The sequence below is a fragment of the Melopsittacus undulatus genome, chromosome 4 (genome assembly GCF_012275295.1).
Source record: "Melopsittacus undulatus isolate bMelUnd1 chromosome 4, bMelUnd1.mat.Z, whole genome shotgun sequence".
Taxonomy (NCBI): Eukaryota; Metazoa; Chordata; class Aves; order Psittaciformes; family Psittaculidae; genus Melopsittacus; species Melopsittacus undulatus.
Window position 1 is genome coordinate 71,475,459 of NC_047530.1, and position 25,342 is coordinate 71,500,800.

The 25,342-nt window shown below is 37.8% G+C and overlaps 1 protein-coding gene across 10 annotated transcripts in view; it reads left to right on the top strand.

Annotated features, from left to right (window-relative positions):
* The window catches only part of BAZ2B (bromodomain adjacent to zinc finger domain 2B), a 134,107-nt gene that overhangs the window by 13,552 nt on the left and 95,213 nt on the right, over window positions 1-25,342 (top strand). For all 10 annotated transcript variants that reach the window (XM_031053493.2, XM_031053494.2, XM_031053498.2 and 7 more), the window contains exon 2: window positions 23,617-23,659. The gene's annotated coding sequence lies outside the window, so the exon portion shown is untranslated. The remainder of the gene's footprint in view (window positions 1-23,616; window positions 23,660-25,342) is intronic.

Sequence of the window (25,342 nt, forward strand, 5' to 3'; positions counted from 1 at the left end):
TATTAATTTTTGTTAATATTTGATGTTTTGCGTCTTTGATATGTAGGTGGAATAATAAGGATGCCAAAAATATGAACATTCTTCTAAGACTGGAATTAATATAGAGTTATGTGAGAGATTGAGAAGTAATCAGCTTTAGTTTGTGATTGTTCGACACAGTTTTTTCAGTCATCACTTATTATGTTGTCCTTTATTCTTGGATCCTTACGGTGCTCTTTTTGCATTAAGTTTGTTAATATGTGTTCTTCCATTAACATAATGCAGTAGAGAATAATTTTATGTACTGTAATTTCAGCCTTACAGATTTTTCCCATATCCCTTTCCTTCCCTTTCTCTGTGTGTGTACATTTAGTCTTTGGGTATATAATGTGTGATATTTGCAAATTCAGTTTTTACCCCACCCCCACCATTTAAGTATTTCTTTACCTTCTCTCCAGCTCTAGGAAATTCTGGGGAAGAAGGTATTTTTGTTCTGCATCTTGAATATATTCTCCTAACACCATAGCTGATAAGATGAGCCTCATGTGTTTCTAAAATAGTCTGTATCTCAAAATATTGTCAAAATTGGAAGGGGAGGGATTAAGATAGTGCATTCCATACCTAGTCCTTAGCCCTGATGTATATATTTTACATGGATCAGAAACAGCCTTGAACTGTGTGTTGTGGTGTTGCTAATATTAAGTAAATATTGGTATATGTAATCCTCTCTAAAGCTAGAGTTTCTAGCTGGAAACATGGTGGGAAAAAATAGAATCCTGGAAGGCTGTAGTAGGCCAGAAGTAGTCTGGAATTTCCAGGGTCAAAGGAGAAAATCATTCAGAAGAAATGCTTTAGACCAAATGCATAGACCAAAGGGATCCCTTAATTTTGCTGTGTTTTACTGGCAGAGACATGATTAAAGTTTTGTCTGATCAGCAACCTCTCTGTTTTCTCTCAGTTGAGACAGTGGCCATGTGTAACTGTGACTCGGTAGTACTTGCTGAAAATACTTTGGATTTAATCTCAGCAATTCAGGGCTGAGCTTCTCAGAAACAAGAAAAAAAAAGACCCGGAGAAAACAGAAGCTATTTCTGTTCTAAAGTAATCGTGGGACAAGCTCATTTGTTATGGTGCCAGATGTGCATGATCAAGTAAGTGGCAACTATGTGTATGGCAGTATATATATTCTTACATACGAAGGGGGAAGAAGGAAGAAGGATTTTGCTGGATGAAGAGTTTTCATGCTGTGCAAGCTCTATAAATGAAGAGTTCAATGCTTCAGAGCATACTTCTATGGTTATTTTCACAGACTTGTTTTTGACTTCTAACACAGGACCTCTAACATTGTAATTTATGTGTATTAGCTTTTTTTCTTATTGTGAAATAGCATGTCTGTCCTCTGTTGTTGATCCTTTTTATTTTGTTTTTCCTGATGCCACATCAGTTACCATGGAAGCAAAAACAGAATTGGAGAGCTAGCAGTCAGTAACTGAACAGTCTGCCTTAGTTTCTCCTTCTCTTTCCAAGGGAACAGATGATTTATAGGGAAGGATAAAGTAAATACTTAAATTACTCTGGCAACTTACACTTTACCTTTTTGTTACTTATTTGACTTGGAAAAAACCCACTTGCGCATGGACCTTATTTGACTTGGAAAAAACCCACTTGCGCATGGACTGGGTTCCTACAGGCCTCAACTGTTAACCCTAGACTAATTTTATTAATTCCTAAGAGCACTGACTACACTGTTCTGTTGTACTCTTCTTTTGTTTGTTTTGTGTTGGAGAACTTTGGAAAGTATAGACTGTTTGTTTTGGTGAATTTGAATAGCTGTTACATTTGAATATTTCTCTTTGACAACTGAAACTGAGTCTTCATTTAAGCTTTGGATAGTGTGTAGGTGTTTGTGTCTGTGTATTGCCACATATACACATTTAAATATTTGGACCACAGGATTACAAAATACAACATTTTCAGTGTGGATAATGCATATCATAGCTATGGTGTAACAATTTACATATTAGAGGTAGAAATTAAAGCATGTACTAGAAAAATAACAAGGAAATCCAGTTCTTCTGTAGATTTGGAATCCTGAATTTTCCTAACAAGAATTGAAGTCTCATCTGAAACAATGTCAGAAGTGCTGGAATGATTTTTTTACAAGAGAATTTTCATTAAGATTTTGCAGCATGTTGTTAGGATTTAGGTTTAAAACGGAGGGTTTTTTATATATAAGAAGCACTCTTAAAATAAGGCTTTATGTCTTGTATGTGTGTTAAATACATTTTTATGTGACCTTTTATGAACTTTCTGAAAAGGTCTTCAACACTGAACAAAATTTTAGAAATGGGAATAATGTGAAACTACCAGTAAAAACATCATAAATTGTACATATTCCAGAGGAGGACCACGAGGATGATCAGGGGCTGGAGCACATCCTGTATGAAACAGGCTGAGAAAGTTGGGGCTGTTCAGCCTGGAGAAGAGAAGGCTGTGTGGAGACCTCATAGCAGCCTTCTAGGATCTGAAGGGTCCTATAAGGATGCTGGGGAGGGACTCTTCATTAGGGACTGTAGTGACAGGACAAGGGGTAATGGGTTCAAACTTACACAAAGGGAGTTTAGAATGGATATAAGGAAGAAGTTCGCTACTGTTAGGGTGGTGAGGCACTGGAATGGGTTGCCCAAGGAAGCTGTGAATGCTCCATCCGTGGCAGTGTTCAAGGCCAGGTTGGATGAAGCCTTGGGTGACATGGTTTAGTGTGAGGTGTCCCTGCCCGTGGCAGGGGGGGTTGGAACTTGCTGATCTTAAGGTCCTTTCCAACCCTTACTATTCTATGATATAGGTTAGTTACTCAGCCAATACAGGTTATTTTAATTGGGAAAACATTGTGATAGCAGTGTAGTAAACAACAAACCTGTTAGGTGAGGAGAAGCAATTTCCTGTAGGTCTAAAAATCCCCAAAAGACAAATCACTATAGGTGTCAACTCGAAGAGCATGCTGATAGCATTATATTAAATGGAAATGAAAAATGTTTTATCCTAAAGACTTTACGCAACATTGCTAGCAAGTTGGAGTTAAATTTGAGCTACTGTGTTTGGCTGGAGTAATAAATAAAAATGTTGAAAGTACTCATGTCCCATGGGGCTTACTGTAGCTGAGGCATAGTCTGAATCTGGGTTAGAGGATGCCTGTTCTAACTTGTTCTTAAGAAAAGGCTAAAAGAGGCCACCTGCTCTATACAGTTCTCAGCCTGTTTTCCTTCTGGTTCATCTGTGAAATGAGAACATTAGAACACGTCAGAAACTAGTGTAAACATGTTTCTCTGTGTTGTCTTTTTTTTTGAGTGTGGCAGGTAACCTATCAATGCTGTCATTGTGAACGATGGTAGTAATAACAAACAGAGCATGTTTTTGGGGTAATTGTTCTGTGAAATGCAGCTTTTAAAAGAAGTATACCTCGGAATTATACTTGCTATGACATTGCTCCTTGATACAATGAGAGGGTATGCATTTATTCCCAAATTGTTTTTCAATAAAGGAGATAAACTAGGGAAGGCTCCTGCTGGACCTGTTCATGAACAGAGAAAGACTTGTGGGTGATGTGGTGGTTGGAGGCCATCTTGGGCATAGCAATTGTGAGTAATAGATAGTTCTCAATTCTTGCAGAACTAAGGATGGGCAGTCAGCAGAATTGCTGGGTTGTACTTGTAGAGGGCAGGCTTTGGCCTGTTGAGGAGACTGGTTGACAGAGTCCTTTGGGAAGCACTCCTGAAAGACAGAGTAGTCCAGGAAGTGCAGGAGCAGGCTGTCCCCATGTGCTCAAAGATGAACCAGCAGGGAAGATGTCCATCCTGGCTGAACAGAGGAACAGAGAGCTTTAGCTGGAACTCAGGAAAAAAAAAAATAAAAGAGTTTATGACCTCTGGGAGAAGGGGCAGGTAACTCGGGAGGATTACAAGGATGCTGTGAGTTTGTGCGGGGAGAAAATTAGAAGGGCCAAAGCCTTTAATCTGGCTACTCCTGTAAAAGACGATTAAAAATGTTTGTATAAATAAATTAGTAACAAAAGGAAAGCTAAGGGCAGTCTCCATCTTTTACTGGATGTGGGGGGAGACACAGTTGTAAAGGCTGAGGTACTTAATGCCTTCGTTACCTCAGTCTTTAATAGTATCCAGCCCCCTGAGCTGGAAGATAGGGACAGGCAGCAGAATGAAGCCCCCGTAGTCCAAGGGAAGATAGTTAGTGACCTGCTCCACCATACAGTAGTCTACAGGGCAGAGTGTCGTCCACCCAGAAGTACTGCAGGAACTGTCAGCAGGGCTCACTGAGCCACTTTCAATCAGCAGGTTGAAGGTGATCCTGCCCCTCTACTCTGCTGTCTTGAGTCCTCACGTGGGGTATTGTGTGCAGTTCTGGTGTCCTCAACATAAAAAGGACATGGAACTGTTGGAACAAGTCCAGAGGAGGCCACGAGGATGATCAGGGGACTGGAGCACCTCCTGTATGAAGACAGGCTGAGAAAGTTGGGGCTGTTCAGCCTGGAGAAGAGAAGGCTGCATGGAGACCTCATAGCAGCCTTCCAGTATCTGAAGGGGGCCTATAGGGATGCTGGTGAGGGACTATTCATTAGGGACTGTAGTGACAGAACAAGGGTAACGGGTTAAAACTTAAACAGGGGAGGTTTAGACTGGACATAAGGAAGAAATTCTTTACTGTTAGGGTGGTGAGGCACTGGAATGGGTTGCCCAGGGAGGTAGTGAATGCTCCATCCCTGGCGGTGTTCAAGGCCAGGTTGGATGAAGCCTTGGGTGACATGGTTTAGTGTGAGGTGTTCCTGCCCATGGCAGCAGGGTTGGAACTAGATGATCTTAAGTTCCTTTCCAACCCTAACTATTCTATGATTCTATGATTTATCAGCACTCCTGGCTAACTGGAGAGGTCTCAGTTGACTAGAGGCTAGCAAATATGATGCCCATTTGTAAGAACGTCTGGAAAGTGTATCCAGGGACCTACATGCCTGTCAGTCTGACCTTGGTGCTGGTTGCAGAGCACCTGAGTGTCATCATGCAGCATGTACAGGACACCCAGGTGATCAGACCCAGTCAGCACAGGTTTATGAAAGGCATGTCCTGCTTGACTAACCTGATTGCCTTCCATAACAGGGTGACCTGCTTTGTGAATGAGGGAAACTTGTGGATGTTGTTTACCTGGATTTCAGTAAGGTCTTCAGCAGCATTTCCCACAGCATTCTGCTGGAGAAACTCGTTGCTCATGGCTTGGTCTGGTATACTTTGGTGAATGAAGTTAAATCCCATTCCCGTTGGCAACTGGTCAGATATAACTGGTGGTCCCTAGGGCTCAGTCAGTTCTGCTGTATGTATTTATTGATGATCTGCATGAGGGGATTGAGTACACCCTCGGTCAGTTTTCAGATGACACCAAGATCGCAGGAGTGTTGATCCGATGAGTGTAGGAAGGCTTCACAGAGAGATATGGTCAGGCTGGGTTTAGTGTGCATGTGGCAGTGCTGGGTTAATGGTTCAACTGTGTGATCTTAAGGGTCTTTTCCAGCCTAAATAATTCTGTGACTCTTAAAGGTGCTTTTTTAGTTGTCATTTATATGCCTTGAATTGGGGTGTGCATCTGCTAGAAGGAAACTTAAGCGGTATATATAGATCTCGGGTGACCCCACTGCACAAGTTTGCCATTAGGTGTAGAGCATGTATCATAACTCAGATGCAGTTAGATTAAGCCAGTACATCTTAATTCTGAAGATTTAAGTGCGTGCCGGTGTTTCTGAGCAGGCATTGACCTGTGACACAGGAGCTAAGCGTGTAAAATTGTTTGGCAGAATTTCAGCCTAAAATTTGTCAGTGACTGGGCTCTTTCCATGATTCAGTAGTAACACAAATACTGTTTTAATTACTAAAGGTATTTTTCTTGTCTTCAAAACATAATACTTACACTTCTCCCATTAAAAACCATTTATCAGATTATTTGTCAGATCACTGGCTGATAGTTTCTTTACTATGACAAATGTTTTAGCCTACTTAAGCTGAGCCACAGTCAGAAGAACGTAGGCTGTAAAAAATTTTAGCCACATTCCAAGTTTGAGCATTTTTGGTTAAGTGTTTTAAATGTAACTACCTTTTATAGACAAAATTGTTAAGAGAAAGAAGGAAAGTAGTATATGTGGCTGTACATCCAGTAAATACGATAGTGTTTTGAATAGGGTAATACTAAAGCTAATAAGCTTTGTACTTAAAAGTTTGGCTTGGGTGCATGTATGCTATTGACATTTTGGTTCTTAATGATGTGGTACCATCCCAATTAAAAAGCTGCCTGTGATGCATGGAATGGCATTAGTTAAAAATCAAAACACACTTCTGAACACTGATTCTACATAATGTTGATTTTTGAGAAACCTAAAATAGTTACTGTCATGGACACAGAGCCTCGTTAGCCTTGGAATTGCAGGTTGACTTACATTTGCACACTATTATAGACAGAGATTGAACTCAAATGCTGTTTATGAAATGGAACAAGTAATTTCTGATAAAACTCAACTGCTTCTATAATGCTTCTGGTTACTGCTAATTATGAAGGAGGGTCCTTTGTGGCTCTTTCCCTTTTAAGTACGTGTTGTCAACACGTGTAATTTTATGACCACACCGTGTCTGTTCACCCATTTTTCCATGTACCTGTCTGTTCCATGCAGTAACTTATGTTTGCCATTATTTTTCAGCCATAATTGAGACTAGGCTAGATATTCAAAGATAAACTGCTACATTTTGTGAAAATCACAGTCTTGAAGAAGATGGACAACTTAGAGCTGCCAGCTGAGGAAATGGTAGGCAGTATTAGCATTACCTCACCTCTGCCCCAGGCAGTTCTCAGGTGCCTCACGCAGTGTGTGCACACTGTCCAACAAGTGTATCTCCACTGTTGTCACTGTCCTCGCCAAGTGGGAAGTGGGTTTCTCAAGTGGGCATGTGTTTCCTGGGGAGGATCTGGTTTATGGCAGTAGGAAAATAAAAGACCATCATAATGCTGCTTACAAGAGAATTTTTTTTCCTGCCACCTCAAAAGTAGCATGAATGTAAGGAAACCTGTAGTGAAAAGCTTTTGTGTGTTATCTTCTTACATGTGGTGTGGTATAACAAACTCAATGTGGATTCCGGATACTAAGGTTTAATTTTTGGATCAAAATTATGTTTTCAGAATAAATTTGGTATGATTTCAATTAGGAAGTGTTGGTCGCTTTTAAGTAACAAGAATAGAACAATGTTTACGTATATAACTGTGAACAATAAGCAGTCCAGTTATTCCTGTTGGTGAAAATACCTTTGAATGATTCCCATGTGCACACATGAGTATTTCTTACTGAGAGTGCAGATTTGCTAATGTGTGACATGGTAATTTGTTATCTTTTTATTCCAGTATTACAGGAGAGAACGAAAATTTGCATTAATGTATGAAACAAAACCTTGTCCTTATGAAATACATGCGCATAAGAGACAGTGTTCCAGAGCTTTCATTTTAGTGGGGGATTTTTCGGAACCAAAATCTGTGTGCTTAGTGGTTTTCTGTGAAATGGATTGTGTGGATGGTTAGCTTTGGAGAACTGATCACAGTTTCATCAATAAAAGCAGGACTTGCCATTTTAAATAGTCAAATGTAAATGAAAACCATAGGGTTTCAAAAAGTATAGTCATAGCTATTTTTTAATGTGAGTGAAGGGTTTTTTCCCTTCTTTTTTTTAAGTATTGTGGATTGGATCTCAGTGATGCATTAGGTCACTGATTCACCTCCATACTGTAAACCAGACTACCAAGAGTCAGACTTGTTTGACAGATACTAAAAAGCCTGCACAAATGGCTGCATTATTGTTACATAAATCACACTGGTTTGTGCATGTGGCAATAATTCTGCTCATGTTAGAAAAGAAGTTGTCATGTCATTGCTGAAAAACAGGTTTCAATATGGTTTTTTACTCAGCTAGCAAGTTAGGTGCCATTAGACCAGTATAAATTTCACTGATTTTGAACAGCAGAACTTTAAAGACAATTTTTATGGGACTTGTAGAACTTTTATGTTTTGTTTGGGTTTTTTTTTTTTAACAATACATTCAAGTTCCTTTTTTTCTTTAATGGACTGTGTTGCACAGAAATCACACCTTTTAAAGAGTGTGGTCTCTAACTGATTAATATTCAACTTCCCTGTGGCTTGCTTTCCTTGTTACTTTTAATGGGCCATCAAGAAGCAGTCAGGGGTCAGGTTACCCGGGGTCGGTAATTTGCAAACTGAAAGCAAGTATGTTAAGTTTACAAGAAATGTATATCTTTACCATCTTTTCTTTTAAATAAACAATAGTTTGTTAATGAAAGTATTCCAGAATGGATTAACACTAATTTGCTTTAGTGTTGTTCTTTTGTTTGTGTTTTCCCCCTCGAAAGGTGTTCAGATATTCATTCATAATTCAAGCAATATTTAAAAAAGCTTAGCTTTTTTACCTCTCTTGGCTACTGATACTCTGGTTAGATGTTCCTTGGACTTGATTAGTAGCAGAGTAAAATCAGTGCTGAGAAGTGGTGGAAGTTTCATTCTTTAGCTCAAGCTCCAGTCCTTAAGAAATGAAAAGACAGGGATATTCTAGTAACAAGAAACACTTGCTATATTCAAACTTCAGCTAGCTTATGGCCTCTTGCCCCACAGTGATTTGCAGTGGTCCCTTCCACCTGGGTTTTAGTGCCCTTTATGGTATTTTCTCTTTCAATCATCAGGCAGAGAACTTTCTCCTACAGGTTCATAAGTTATCTTGTCAACCTTTGTCGTAGCAGAAACCCAAGACAAAACTGTGTTCTTACTCTGAACCTGAAAACTCACAAGCTTATTTTTGCCCAGAAAGAGAAGAAAAGCAGAAGGCAAACAATCTGAAACACAAAGCTATAGTTATTTTCAATAGGTAGCTATTGAAAAAATCTTCATGCTTGCTGTAATTCATGCTACTGTCCGCTTACGGTTGTCATCAGAAGCTGTTGTACTAGGATGATTGCTAGGAGAATTAATTTAATACATATGAATGGTTTGAAGTAAAAAAAAATTGACTGCCACCAGTTACTTCCTTTAGACTTATTTTCTGTGCATATATTTTTTAATTTTAATGTAAATTTTTTTCTTGTTTTGTTTTCCTTCTATGTGGCCAAGATTTACATCATCACTGCCTCATAGGGAAAGAAGGGGCAGTATAGAGAAAACACTGTCACTCCTGGCATCAGCATCCATCACTCCTACTTAATTCTCAATTTTCTTCTAACTTGTAAGAGGTTAAATTGCCAGCTTGCTTTATGCTTCAACTTACAGTGATGTTTTGTAGTCAGTTGTTGTGGTACTGCAACACTGTCAAGTCTTTCATTAATATAATAGAACTATGTTTTCCAGTAGTATGGAGAAACATCTGTGTTGTATCTTTGAACTAGCTGCTATCATAATTCTTTCTTCCATTAAGAATTATCATAATTCATAAGCTGTTACCATAATTCTTTATCCCATTTTACTGTTTGAAATACAGTTAAATACATGCTGATGGACAGAGGTGAAATTTGTCAGAAGTGTAGATTTCTGTGTCAGGTTCTGAGCCCTGCATTATGGGGAAGAGATGGAGCTACAGAGAACCACTAAATGTCTGTTAAGATGTTGAAGGGGTTGTAGCATATCTTCTGTGAGGAAAGGCAGAGAGAGTTGGGAATCTTCAGCCTGGAGAAGAAGAGGCTCAAGGTGGTCTCTCCGATGTGTATAAATACCTGGAGAGAGGGTAAAGAGGACAGAGCCAGGCTCTTCTTAGAGGTGCCCAGTACCAGGAGGCAACAGGCAGAAACTGAAACACAAGAGGTTTCCCTGAACATCAGGAAACACTTTTTCACCATGAGAGTGAGTGAGTGCTGACACAGGTTGCCTAGGGATGTGTATGAAGTCTTCGCCCTTGGAAATACTCCAGAGTTGCCTGTTCTATACTGACATAATACTGGACATCTGTCTGTAGTGGGCTCTGCTTGAGCAAGGGCATTAGATGGGATGACCTCCCTTTTAGTCGCTACCATTCTGTGTGTCACTTTTTTTACATTTTAGGATGTTTTGGTGAATTTGTGTTTTGTGTCAGAATGATACTGGGAGTGCATGCAGAGTTGCAGGTTTCGATTAGAAGAGTAGGATATTGCTACAGTCTTGAAGTAATGTTTTCTAAAATTCAGAGGTCTTTAAGTTTCATTGGAATGAGATGCATGAGGATTGAAGTACAGTCTACCCAATGGGATCTTTAAAAAAATAACTTTGTTGTTCTGTTATTTCTTATTTTATACTCTTTTGACAGTTAATACACAATGTTCTGATAATTGAGGATTTCATAAAAGTGTGCCTTAAAAAGCTGACATACGTGGAAATTACAGAATGTCTTTTCTTGCCCATTTGTTAGATTGTGGTATGAGAGATCACAACACAGGTGATCTTAGTAACTTTGTGGTAAACTGTGTGAGTGAGTACAGTGAAACCTGAGCATTATAGGTTAACCTTTCTTTTTGTTCTTTTTGTGCTTTTCCTCAGAATAATGAAAATATTGTAGGTTGACAGAATGGAGCTACAGACAAGAAAGTTGTGTATTTAGTTCAAGTATGGATAAAGTTGAACAGAATTAATAATCTGTTTTCAGGGGAAAACAAAGGAGCTAATTTTAATAAAAAAAATCAACCCTTCTCCCTCTCACCTCAGGTTTTGGGTAAGGGAGAATGTGCAGTTTAAATATATGCAGTGATCCATCAAAGACAGAACTGAAGAAATTGCTGCTAAGCTTATAATACAATAATTGCCAAGTCCCACTACATGTAAATCCCTTGTATCTGCTTTTTTTCCTTAACCAGGCATTACAGAGCTATGATATAAATGACACTATTGGCATAAATTAAAACAGTACTTACCTTCTCTTTGAGAGAAAATATTTTTCTCTTACTGGGAATATAGTTCTGGCATACCTCTCAATGCTCCTGCAGTGTGTGAGACTCCGTCATCTGACAGCAGTCTTACATCTGCTTTGTGGCTTTCTCAGTGCCTTTATTTTGCATAATATCAGGGAGCAATGAAACTTCTGTATTCCAGAGTTTTGTGTGATAGTGTCAGCCTCAGGGAAATGATCTTTCTGTAGTTCTATGTTTAGGAAGCTCTGTGGAACAGTCTTCAGCCAGCCAGTGGGTTGTTAGCATGTTTTATACCTGTACTTCTCATGTGATAATGATAAATCAACTATGTATGCCTGTCATATGGCTCATGTAATGTGTCTTGACAGCTGAGGGTTAAAAAAATGAAAGTGTTCATTGTACAATTGCTTGTATATGATGCAGGCTTTTATATTGCTTTTAATATAATCATTTGCACATTGATCAATTGAACTTTTATTGCTCTCAGAGTGTAATAAGTTACTTTAAAGTAACTGCTTTAATTTGTTAGACTATGTTCACTAGCTTAAGTTTTTTACAGTTATAAGTTGACTTTTTAGTAGTCACTCCCCCCTTCTGCAAACATGAAGACATTAAGGGTAATATGTAAACATACTGTGATTTTGAAAATCAGAAAAATCTGTGTTTCCCCATGTTCTTTGCTGTGCTAAAGTAAGCCTTCCACCTTCAGTTTCTTTTTTTTTTGGGAAGGCAGTAAACTTAAGAGATTAAACAAATACTTGAAAAAAAGCCTAAACAAAAAAAAAAACCTGTCCATAATAACAAACTTATTTTTTACATCTTTTGTTGGCTAGTTAGAAAAGAAATGCTGCCTTTACTATACATATAACTAGGAAACATACTTTGTGATCCATTATCTTGTAATTTTCACTGTGCTTAATAAGAACAGTGTTCCAATCTAAATGTGGTGGAGTGATGTAAACCAATGAAGTTTACTACAAGACTTTTAATTTAAAATATTTTACTAAGCACAATTAAATGGGAAGGAAGATGCAGTATTTGAAGCAGAAATGGCGTTTGTTGTTATCACAGTTTCTTCATACCCTGATACATTTTTCTAATGTATTACTGCTACATGCCTTACTTTACTAAGTATTTTTTTAATGGCATCTCACAATACAAGGCTTTGTAACTCAGATTTGAATATGTGCTGCTTGTCTAGTAGCCTAAAAGCAGTAGACTGTATCATTCTCAAGGACAGAATTGAGGAGCATGCATTGTGAAATACAGAAGAGGGGATGTGGTATTACTAAAGGTGTAAAGTAAGTATTACTCTGATCTGTTTTTCATGACAGATGCCAGTACAGGAGCCTATGGTAGTTATCTTGAAACAAAAAGCAAGAGCTGTAAACCGTAGTTGTTTGGCCTGCTGAAGGGTATGTGCCTGTGTTTGAACCCATTGTATTATGGTGACTTGGTTTGTGGATAGATGGAAACTATTGGTCCCTGTGAGCAGAATATTCTAGTGCCTAAAAGTGTTGCACATTTATGCTGAAAGATGATAATGTTATCTTGGGCAGGAGTGAATTAGAATTACAATTTTTATAATGCTCTTACTGTTAAATTTATTCTTGGGTTTTTTTTTGTGATGTATCTATAAAATATATGTATTGATATGTAGTAAATAATATAATCTTAGTATTATATAAGATTGTTTTTTCTGGAAGTGTTTTTGTTCTTGGGTTCTTCAGTAGTCCCCTGCCAAATAAGCTTTCAAATACACTGCACAGGATTTATTCCCTTCCTCCTCCTAAATTTCTGATTGTGTCTTGTTTTATGAAAACATGTTATGTCCTACCTGCTTCAGGTCATGTGATTTCTTTTGTATTTTAATCTCCAAAATTATTTATTTTTAATGTGTTGCACATCAAGAGAACAGTTACGAGTAATGGTAAAAAGTACCTGTGCTCCTGCATCTAAAATACTACTTCTGCGTTGGGTCTAAATTAACTCTCCAGTGTCACACATTATGGGTGTTCTTTTTCTCCTATGATATCTGAGGTTCTAAATGGCAGGTGGCTGATAGGGTAGGTTTAGATTAGTTATTAGGAAGAAGTTCTTCACTGTGAGGGTGATGATGCTCTGGCACAGGTTGCCCAGAGAAACTGTGGCTGCCCCATCCCTGGCAGTGTTCAAGGCCAGGCTGGACAGGGCTTGGAGCAACGTGGTCTAGCGGAAAGTATCTCTGCTCATGGCATGGGAGTGGAACTAGGTGATTTTTTTTAATTAAAAAAAATTTGAAAAAAACCCCACAACGTTTTCACCTTTCTCATAAGTGTGTGTTTATCTTATTTTCTTCCCCAATTGGCTTTTTAATCCTTACTTTCTGTCTCTTTTTCTCAGCTATGTTTTGTCTGTCCTTCATACTGTGCATGTTTCCCTAAGTCATGGAAAATGCAGTGGAGTTTCATTTGTGACTGGGGTTTCTGGCAGATAGGGCAATATGTGAAACAGTTACTGTGTATTTTTGGCAGACAGGAGCAGCAATGAGAATGCTGAAGTGACATCTTGCTACTCCATTCTTTGCTAGAGGTTACAGCATACGGAGAAATATGTAGTCTCAAGGTAATGGTCAGTCTGAACAGAGGATGAAGATTCAATGCAGTAATATGCAGACTTTCTTGTTGTTCAGCTCGAATGGGTGTTAAGAGATTAAATGGTGCTGCCTTCGCTGGAATGAAAGTTTAGTAATTTTCACATTTTTCTTTCATCTCCCACTGATGATGATGGCAGAAGGAGGAACAGTATTGTATTTTTACTGACAGTGTTCCTTTCCTCAATTTATATTGGTATGATAAAGTTGTTAATCAACATGTCCCCACCTATTAGAGAATGTTCTTGACATCATTCTTGTTTATCAAATGTACAGAAGTGACACACAGGGGAGGCTATATAGACTGGCCAATGCTTTTTAGTCATAAATGTGCTTGCTGATCCCTGGAAGTGCTGAGTCAGAGAAAAATTCTGTCATGTCTGAGGACGTGGGAGTCGATGAAAACTAATTAAGTGATGCAGCCCTTTTAGTCAGGCTTTGCCAAAAGATTGTTTTTTCACAAGTCTTGAATCTTGATCAAAATACCTAATCATGATGTAGACGTTCTTGTCACTGCTGACATCACTGCTTTCATCCATCATAACAGTGAACGGTCCTGATGCAGAAAGGTTCATGGTGCAAGCATCTGATGTGCTGACAGAGCTTTGGTGATCCGTGCAGCTTTTGTTTCTTCCAAAGGATTTTTTTTTTAACTTAGTAGCTGAGTCTAGGAATCTCACCTTGTCAGGCTGCGTGAAATGGTCAGTGCTGTGAATGAAAAACCCTGCCTCAGCTTTCTGAAGTCTTTCACTTTTTAGCTTGAGTTCGATTTTGGTGGGAGGAAAATGATGTTACAAAACTGGCATGTTTCACATGAAAAAAAAACAAAAAAATGACTTGAAGTAGGATTCTTTTTTACTACTACTGAACTAAAAATAAGGCCTCAGGTCAGTAGTTAAGCTTTTGTGGCCTCTTGTACTAAAGGAGAAATAAGCGTGAAGGAGAGTACACTTTGTTGTTCACACAGTGTGTATGAGATTTTCAACATTTGGAAATCAGATTATGTGTGATCTAGTATAAGAATAGTGGTATTTTTAAAAATATTTAAAAATGGCCAAAAAAGCAAATTTAAATTAATGAAGATTTGGGGGAAGGATATCATGATCAAACATCCTTGCACCATGGGAAGTTTAGACTGGTTATTAGGAAAACTGTTCACCAAAAGGGATGTCAAGCACTGGAATAGACTGCCCAGGGAAGTGGTGGAGTCGCCATTCCTGGGAGTATTTAAAAGGTATATAGGCATGGCATTTAGGAACATTGTTTAGTGGTGGGCTTGGCAGTGTAAGGCTTATTGATGGGCTCAATCTTCAAGGTCTTTCCAAGCTAAACTATTCTGTGATTCTGTGTAAGTGTATACCTAGAGAGCTGAATATGAGAGAAGTCTCAAGGTGCATAGCTCAAATTACTTGAATAGAAGAATACAGAGAAACCACAGGCTAGAAGCCTCAGACTTGTGTTTTGGGGCCATCTCATAGTTCCTGTATGCAGTGTTCTAGTATCTGACTACTGTATTTCTTCTACGATAGAGAGGTATTGTCTCCCCACTGAAGAAGGCAGATACTGCAGCTGGTTAAAGGTTTGTGTGGCTTGTGCTTTCTTGAAGCAGTGCTGGCATACTCATAATAAAAATTCCTGAATTTAGGACAGTTGTCATAAAAATGGCTAACTCCCATTTTCTGTTGCTCAAAAGGTGATTTCTTAGTACAATATACAATAAAACAGAATTAGCATTTCTTACCTTCTGTTCTTACAAAGTTGAGATGTTAAATGTCTCAGTTTCCTGCCACCTCTAGAATTTTGTTAAATGTAGGTGAAAAACAGTTATTTGAGCAATGTTATAAAATAATACTGTAAGTGAGAAAACAGGGTATTTTGAGGGAAGACAAGTTACATCTGGTTTTCTCCTTTCGAATACTTCATAGAGTGAGGAATGTACAATTACAAATGAGTGGAGGAAACAAAATGAACTTAAATTTTTGGTCTTAAGCTAAAAATAGGAGACACAGTGGAGCTCAATAATATTCAAGACAGGTTAATGTGTTGGTTTTTTTGGGTTGTCTGTTTTTTTTTGTTGCTTTTTTTTAGTACACCTCCCTCTTCCAGTTGCATTGTTTTCTTGTTTAGAAGGTACAGCAAGAGTTATAAAGAGGTTAACCAATAAACAGCTGTGTATGACAGCAGATGAGTGACTGATACAGGTGACTGCTGTATCTGTGTTGGCCAGTAATCTGGTGATTCACTGGGGTGAATGTGGCATCTCTGGGTGGGAGGCATTTTGTGCAGTGGCTTTAATGATTCTCTTACATCATTGTTGCATTGGGAATCTCCTGCTAAGGCCTCATCTGAAATACAGCATATTTCTGTTTTGTTCCAGAAGGATTACTCATGTTCAAGGAACTTGAAACTAAGATAGGTGAGAAGAACTACAATCCTGAGGGTAATTTGGGAACTTGCAGAAGGGTCTGAAAGAGCTTGGACTAGATTAGTTTAATAAAATGAAAAACTGGGAGCTTACATACTCCTGCCCTATAGGGCCACAAACTCCAAGAAAATCAGCATAAAGAATACCAAAACTGTGGGATTCAAGTGAGTGGGATTAAACTGATAAATAGCATATTTTGTTTTATTTTTTTGGCTGGAAACCTGAGAAGTGTAAAGATGGGAGAAAGAAGCCAAATTTTAAGGTGACATTATGAGAAGAATCCTTTATGAGAAGGATTGTATGATGTGGTATGGGAAGGAAGGAGATTTGATCTGGAAAGTCTTTTCCAGTTGTGTGCATTTTTTAGTATTAGTACACTGGTTTATAGAACACCAGATTGGAAAGACCCTCAATGATCATCTGGTCCAACCTTTCTTGGCAAAGCATGACCCGCCTAGGCTAGATGGTCCAGCACCTTGTCCAGCGGAATCTTAAAATTGCTCAATGCTGGGGAGGCCACTGCTTCCCTCAGGATATGGGGGAAGAATTGCAAGCAGGCAGAACCCAATTACGTAAGTCTTCTAGAAGAAATTAAACCCAGAACCCAAACTCTTAGGGAAAGCATTTGATTGCTGGTACTTAAATATTACACATACTGACTGATGCCCAGTCTTTACTAGCAGTAATATGCACATTGCTGAAATGTGCTGAAATACTAAACACTTGGGGAACTACCAGTTTCCAAAATCATAAGTGACAATTTTGCTTTGGCAGATTAAAATTTTTCTGAAAGTTCATCACATATTTACCCAAAGCTTTTATTGTGAACTGTACTGTCACAGTGGAGATTTTTTTTTTACCAATCTTTTGTTCTAAATCCATATTTTTAATTTGTTCTCCACACATCGATTTCTCAAAGAACATAAAACCCTTACTTTCCTAAACTGTGTATTTTAGGGCCGTGACTTCTCTATTCTGTTCAGCTATTCTGGTTGAATGGTTTTCCAAGAAGCAGATTGTCATGTGTTAGTCTTCAATGACTTCTCTGCTAAAACCTTTGAAAGTATCAGTAATGGTGTATCTTGTCTTTCAGAGAGAAAGTTGCATCAGATTTTTCAAATATTTATGTAAGTTTTAGGGAACTGGTGCCCCCAATTTATCAAATGTTCTTTCTATCAGGTTTTTGAGAACTACTAGTTGTAAATGTTAACAGAAGTTTGAAACAGTTGGGCAAAGTTCCGTAATCTCACTTTTTCAGTCTTTTATAGTGCCATGACTTTGTTAGCTCTCCCATCTCAGTAAACTTCCAGAACAGACAAGTCCTGAATTACTAATGAAAACCAGGAAGAATGTAACTTGAAGACTCATGTTCTTTCAACCTTTGTTTGCAATATAATTAGAAAGGGCACCAAGTTGTTTTTTTGAAAGACAGTCGTATCTTTTGTAGCATGTTTGCATTGGAGAAAGAAGCAAATTGCAGTCAAGAAAGAAATCGTCTTGCCTCACAGCTTTATGAAAATGGCGTAGTTTTTACTGCATTCTGCAGTGCTTTCAGATTCTAAGTTTTGATTTAATTGAGAAGATGCCATTGCGAGAATATAAACCAGTTATTCTAGTCTTGCTTAAAAAAAACATCTTGCAAAATGATAACACTAACAAAGGTGGGAATTCACCCCGCCCTGTCTTCCCACTTAAGTCAAACCTCAAATAGCTCCATTAGCTCCATTTATATGCTAATACTAAGTACAGGAAACTTCCTGTTTCTTTACTTCGTACACAATAAGGAAATAATGCAGGAAGAAAAGATAAGGTTACCTAGCCTTGCATAATTAATAGTGAAATCTGAAAATAAAAAGAATACAGTCTTTTGTGTCCACATTAGCTGTCCCTTTCTCCAACTGAGAAGCGACCATGACACCTCTGTGCCTGTATAATGCAGTGCAGCTCTGCACTTAGCCTGCGCTGCATTGATACTGGGAAATACAAACATAATAAAGCTTACACTCTCTTCTTCCAGGCGCTCTGTTTTCTGTTTTTTCTGTTCTCTTAAATATTCAGCTTCCACCTGTGTCCATTGAGTGTGGAATGTTGACAGTTTCTGGCTTTTTAGTTCCAAATTGCATTAGGATTTTGTTTGCGGTTAATGATATTTTGTTTTACTCTTCATAATAAGTAGTTCTAAAAAATTTAATCACAATAAAATGCTTTTCTGTTGGACTTTATTACTGGAATATCTGAGTACTCAAAGTGAAAAGAAACTACTTGCAGGGACTTAACGTTTTTGCACAATTTAATGGTAAGTCTGCAGCTCTCTGTGTTTGTGTGTATGTGCAGTTGTGTCAAGGAATCGAATATTTAGTGTCAAAACAGTGTTCTTTGGTCCTTCTTTATTTTTCTAATTGAGAAGTTTGTTTCGTGTAACTTCTTGAAGTTTGTGTCAGATCATCTTTGAGGTTGAGTTCTAGCTTAGTTTTCCACTTAGTACAGTGTATACCTGAAGCACCTGTTTACTCTCTACTTTGGATACTGGACTAAAATGAGTCTGTGTGCTTCTAATCAGGGTGAAGAAAAATACTGAAATGCATAAGGAACATATTACTTGTAAAAGCAGATGCTTCCTTTGGTTTTAGTTTTAGAATTTAAAGGCTTTAGTCTTTGTATATACATATTTGCAGGAAATAGTATGATTTTTGAAATCTCACTGTTTTTGATTTTTGAAGTCTCCTGTTGTAATCCTGTTGTAATAACGTTTTTCCTAGTTTTGCTCTATAAATTAAAGTTGGATCTTTTTGTACATAGTGTCTTTTTTTTTTATTTGTTTGATTTTTTTTACACTTCTAAAAGCTTTCAGTAAGCATAGAAATCTGGATTATTCCTTGAGCTTGCTTCTAAAAATAGTTTTTACATGTCAGTTTTATAACTGTGGTGCAAACCCTCACATAGCTAATGCAAATTAAATTTTGAGTAAAGCAAACATGAGGATGGGCTCTAGAGGAACTTACAATTGGAATCACATTTGCCATGATACGTATGCCTTTTAGTTGTTAGTTCATCTATGTTGGTGATCCAGTTGGATCTGTCAGTGAATGGTAGAAATGTACACTAGGCAACTGTAAGGTACTGAAGCCCCACAGCTATCAAAAGGATGTGCTGTTATTTCCACCTGAATGCTTACCTTTGTTTGCACCATCTAATCCATTCTGGTTGTGATGATCAAAAATCTTGTTTTACACTTTCATTAGAAAAGACAATTTATACTCAGTACTGATTCCATGTAGTTGGTACAATTTTCTGTCGTGCCTTACTTGGTCTTACTTGTGCTGAGGTGTTGCTGTGAGGAGCAGTCCCATTGCTGTGGCTTCATCCTTACCCTGTTTTGTATTGGCTTGTGCTGCTTGCTCAGCTCAGTGAGGTGAATTGATCTGTTGGAAGATGTCTGTGTGTGTCAATAGACTGCAGGTTGCTTTACTGCAGCATGTCTCAAATTCTGCTGCAACAGGCTATTCGGGAGCACTATTGCTGAAATCCTGAGCATTTCAGGAGTACATTGAAACAGGTTTTGATAGTGTCAGAATAGACGGTTTATTTAGAAGGAGTTGCAGCCAGAAGCAATGGATTGAGAAGGAGAAAATGAGTATTTTAAACTGGTCAGTTAAAAACTATAAATGGACAAGGGAATGATTTTGGAAGATGTAGTATCTGTTTCCTGGAAGCTTGTACAGATCTCTGGGGGCTAACATGTTCACAATGGAAGTAGATCACACAGAATCCCGACCCAGCTTTGGACTGGTTAACTTATGCCTTAGCTAACAGTGTAGAGGCAGTAGTATGCAGCTGCTCATGGACTGAAGGGAAAAGCAGTAAATATTTGAAAATGAGCTGCACTGTGTTGTGTGCTGTAAGAAAATAGCCGTATTGTTTAGCTTAGCTTAACGTTGGCTGAAAACCTGTTAAGCAGTCACAATGGGATAGTAGTGTGCGTATATTCTATTTACAGGAGAGTCTTTTGCCTCTCAAGAATCTATGAAGTGCTGTGGTAGATCTGTTTCTTTTTACCCTTGATTTTATGAATTAGAAGTCTCACTACAATTAAATTTTATGCAAAGCAGCCTGAACATTTGGTTTCTGATAGCCCTGTTTAAGTTTATAGGGCACAGACTTTGAGGGTTTCACAGTGCCCCACACTATGAGCATTTCTTACGTTGTCTTATTTAATGTTCTTTGTTATACAAAGGTCCTCTACCTTTTCTTCATCACTTCCTCATGTGTTTGCTTATAATATGCAACTGTCCAGTTAGTTTGTTAACCAGAAAATTATCTTGCTCTTGAGTGCTACTTCCCTTTAGGAAGAAATTCACAACTGCATTTACTTGGAGTAAAGAGTCATTTCTTTCAAGCAAAGCAGGTTTATTATTTACAATTTTCCAAGATCAAGTGTGAAATAGTGGGTTTGCATCACTGATAATCATCATTTGAGTTTTAGTGGTATTGCACAGTGGTATTGCTGGTGGTATTGCACAATTGAGTGTTTTCTGATGCCATCCTCTCCTGGTTTTTCATCCTGGCATCTCCTAGACATTTCCCGACACTTCTGCTTATCTGTCTCAATCTCTGATTTCATGTTCTGTCACCAATTCCAAGCTTAGATTTGACAATGCTCTACCTTATCCCTTCCCTCAGATGCAGTCAGTTTCATGCCTCAACTGCCTAACAGAAAGGTATTTGCCTTTTAGCTCACATAAACACTCAGGTACTTGGGATAGGAATGGACATAGAACATGACTTCTACTAACATGAGTATCAGAATATAGAAAGCAGATCTTGAGGTCTTCTATGAATTTTGAAGGTGAACTGAAATGTTCATTGCACTATTTGAGATTAAAGACTGATTTTAGTAGGTTTTCAGTTGCCGAAAGCTAAGAAAATATGAATGTAAGTTGTTGAAACATTTTGTATTACTGTCTGAAGTAAGTAGTGCAATATGAAGCTGTGAGGTAGCCATGTGCGTAAGCAAAATCACTTCGTACTGTCTAGAGCTAACGTTGAATTTTTTTGCTTTGGGAATAATTCTTAACATATGCAGACCTTGAAGCATTGGAGCCATAGTGAAGCCTGGTTTTATGTGTAGCCTGTTTTTATTTGCAGCTGTGCAGTCTTTTGTATTACAGTTTCTTAAGTACCTCATCCAGTTTATTGTGGAAACTTTTATTTATTTATTTTTTGTGTGTGTGTGTTTCCAGGAACTATTTAGATCATTTTCCAAGTGGTGACCCTTTTTGTATAATAAGGATAGAGAACAGATGAAAAAATCACCTCTCTCTCCCTATTTCCTAACTCCTTGGTTTACAAACTTGTGTTCAGTCAGAGTAGATGAAGAACAGAGAAGTCAGCAGAGTGGTGAAACACGATTGTCAGAGAGCATCAGGCTAAATCTACTATTCAAGGTCTCCTCCCAGTCTTCTCTTTTGGAAGTATTGTTACTCTTGGGAAAGAAATAGGCTGCTTTCCAGTGTGACTGGGCCCTTAGGGATCTGGGGTTTTCTGTAGAGAAGCTTTTCTTCTCATTGGACAGTATTCAGGGCTGAGGAAGCTGTGACTGTGCAGTGTGTTCTGCCTGGTAGGCAGTAAGGTAGGTAGTTTGTTATCATTCCTTGCCAAGTGGCAAGCTAGAACTTCAAGAGCTGTTTTTACTATTCTCAACTCTACCAGACCTCTGAATGTTTGTCCCAAGGTTCAGGTTTTGGTAGGCTATTCAGTGCCTTCAGCATTGATACCAAAACCAGAACTTAGCAGTGGCACAGCTATAAATGAGGCTACAAGTAGAATGTGTATGTGAAAATATTACAGGCAGCAAGTATTTGAGCTTCAGCTAGTACAGGAAATAACATGTTTCCAAATTAGAAGAAGAAATAGGACTTTGTCTTCGGCTTCCTGAAGGACAGTGCAGGGTTCTAGTCAGCCAGCACAATGGTTGTTGAGAGAGTAGAAAAATGCATACTTTAAGCTTTTCCTCTCAAAATCTTTGCTCCTACTTTTTAAATGGCTAGTTTCTGTTTTGCATCTCTTTCCATCGATTTTCTTTCTTGTTTCTGGTCTAGCAGGTTGGGATTTTCTTTTGGTATTGTCAAAGCATGGCAGTAGGATAGAGAAGGTAAACAGCAATGTTTTGATTGCTCCTTGGGAAAGATTCCTTTCCTGTATAGGTTGATAATGATGCCACTGACCATTTTGAGGAATGATTTTTTTTCCTGGCTGCCTTTTGGCAAGGGAGAAAAATGACTTTCCCTGGCAGGCCTGGGAGTCTGGTGTGACAGTAGTGACTGTAACAAACAAAAAATGGTTGGTGTTAATGCCCACATGTTTACAGGTTTTAAGTTAAAAAACAATGGTTGTTGTTGATGTAATTACCTACCTAGATTTAAATTGTTACTCCGTTTACCTAACCCTGTAAGAAGTTCTTGCTCATGTAGATGCCTGAAGTTTTGTTTGCATGAGTTTATTAGTATGCTTTTGTCAAGAAAGTGGTTTCGTCACTGCTCCACTGTGAGATAAGCCAGCTTTGCATTCCCATAACTGTGATATTGTAGGAAAAAATTCCAGAGTAAACCCATCCATATTTCTACATATTTGCTTTTTTAAAAAAAAAAAACAAAAAAAAAGTGTTCAGTGTAAATTAAAAGCCTTGAACAAATCAGTAAGTCCCTCTGCACCTTCCTGTTCTACCATGGCGTTTTCTGTTATGTGGCCAACTATGCTTAGTTGAAATTGTCTGTCAGTATAGCTGAAGAGAGCATCAACAGACTTTGTATAGCAAATGTTTGTTTAATGCTGTAAAAGACATTTTTAAAACATCAGACTGTGAAATTTCACTGACTCTTTACTGAATTAGAAAATCCAAGCATTATCAGATTTCTATTACTATACCAAGTAAGAAAATTGTTGTATTCCAGATGTTACATCTGTTATGCTGGTTTTCTTCCTACACAGTGTACATGAACTCTGTGTTTAGTAAAACTTGATCTTCTCAGGAAAAAAAGATCTTGGAAGAAGACAATACACTCAAGTGTTCAAAAATTATTTTTAGCTTTAAATTTTCAGTGAAATACGTGTGGATTTTGTACTGACATAGAGATGCTTCTGAATTCTCATGGCATAAGGAGAATTTGAAATACTTATGCTAGAGAGCATGTGTAATGGAATGAAACTCTGGTTCTGTATAATAAAAATTAAAAATTCACATTGATTTCTGGGATGTCAGATTTCTTTTTGCATTTTATCAGAAAGATTCCTTTGATTTATTGTGTACATCAAAGGGGAGCACATTGTACTATGTAATTCACAATTTAGTGAGGGTAAAATGGGTATGTGTATTTAAGCAGCTGGTTGGAAACAAAAATGTGATTACATAACATTTGGCTTAAACTATCCTTGCTTTAATAGCTTCATATCTGGCTGTGGGAAACAAAGTAGGAATACTTCACTGCTGTGTTTGGCGGGGTTTCTTTTTGAGAAATGTTACTGTTTCTGCTTGATGAGTCTTTGCCTTATAAAAATTACTTACTTGATGAAAGGATGGCTCAAGTGATCATTACTTTGTTTTGTGTTTGCAGCTTGCAAAACAGCAATGTCACAGAACTGACCACATTCATCACAGTAAGTAAGCCATAGCATTAAGCATTCTGATAATTTTCTGAGAAGCATGAATCATACAGGGAAAAAGAAAATGTTATCTGCTGTATCACTTAGTGCTAAATTCTGCATCCAGGTCCTGATTTCAGCAAGACATTAAGCACAGGCCTAACTAAGACTTCTAGGTTCATTAGTCCACATGTGCAACTCTTGAGTAGGTCTGTAACAATTAATGCTACTGTAATTAGTCCTAGATTTCTTTGTTGGCTTGAAATATAAATATTATAAAATGTAGTTTTAATCTGTTCTGCATTTTCAATACACTGTTAATAGTTTCATGCCTGACATTATACAGTTTAGGAAATATTTAAAATTAACTGAGAGATTGTGCAGAGGGTTTTGATTCCAAAAGCAGTAATAGCAACTTTGAAAGGTATTTTGAATAGACAGAGAATATGTGATATTTTGCTATGTGATGAGCATGAATTATCTTATTGTATTAATATAGTTTACTAGACTGTTAGGAAATGAAGAGTTCTGGATTCACATCAATCTGCTTGGTATTTTTTCAGGATAACTAAAGCAAAAAAGTGTTTGCGTCTTACTCCAGTACTTTGCTTTGGACAAAGTTAACAGTGAAAACTGAAATAAGGGATTTCAAACAGAAAGCCTGATGGGCTTTGCTTAGCTCTTCAGCTGCAACTTACAGCCACACTTTTTGACATTTATTGTACTTACTGTCTGTCAGGTACATAAAATAAGAGAGGAAGATTTGAAAGAGATTTGAAATGGTTTTTCAAGTTTATTAGTATTGGTGCTACTCATATTAACCATCCGTTCTTTATACAAGTGCGATAATATTTCCCTGAAAATAGCAAATAACATAATTTGTAATTGCATATTGTAAGTTTATGTACAGTAATGAGATATATTTTAATTAACAAAAGCCTTGTTTAGGTCCTGGACAGGATACTGTGTGATACACCTGAGTTTTATGTTTCACAGGGACTTGGGACCTTCATGTCCTTACCCCGGAGGTAACTTTACAATCAGTAAAGATAAAATTTTCACTGACAGTGGGGGTGAAGAAAGGCTAAATCAATCATTTTTTTCATGCTGATCAAAATATTTTTGAAGATTGAACTTAAAAAGCTCAGGTTTTGTAAGTACTTCAAGTGTATGGTTGCATGCTTTCTGTACATTGCAAATAGAAGCTATTTAAACCATGTGATTTAATACAGTATTTACGGGAAGGATAAGAGCACCAGCATCTGAATTCAGAGAGAGGCTCATATGGAGAGAGCAGACCTATTAAATAGGAGGGGTCAAGTGAATTAAAAGTCAAAAGAACAGTTTTCTAGTGAACACATTGCTTATCAGGCAGTGGTAGGAGAACAGGTAAGGGTGGGAGGTGGGACAGCCTGTTATTTTGAAGAGCAGCAATCTGAATTTAAAAAAAAGAAAGAAAAGGTAGAACTAGGAAGGTCATTAAGTAACTTGCAATAGTAGACAAAAATGGAGAACTGTGTTTAGAATTTATCATTTACTGTAGGCATCAGACATTGTGACACTTTTTGTGTTACAGTAGTATACTGTCAGTTTCTGGAAGGTGAGCCAGTTTTAATGAAAAAGTTTTCATAAAAGCTAAACCCTGTTGCTACTGTGTTAATGAGGTAATGTATTTTCTGGGCATGTTGAAACTGAGGG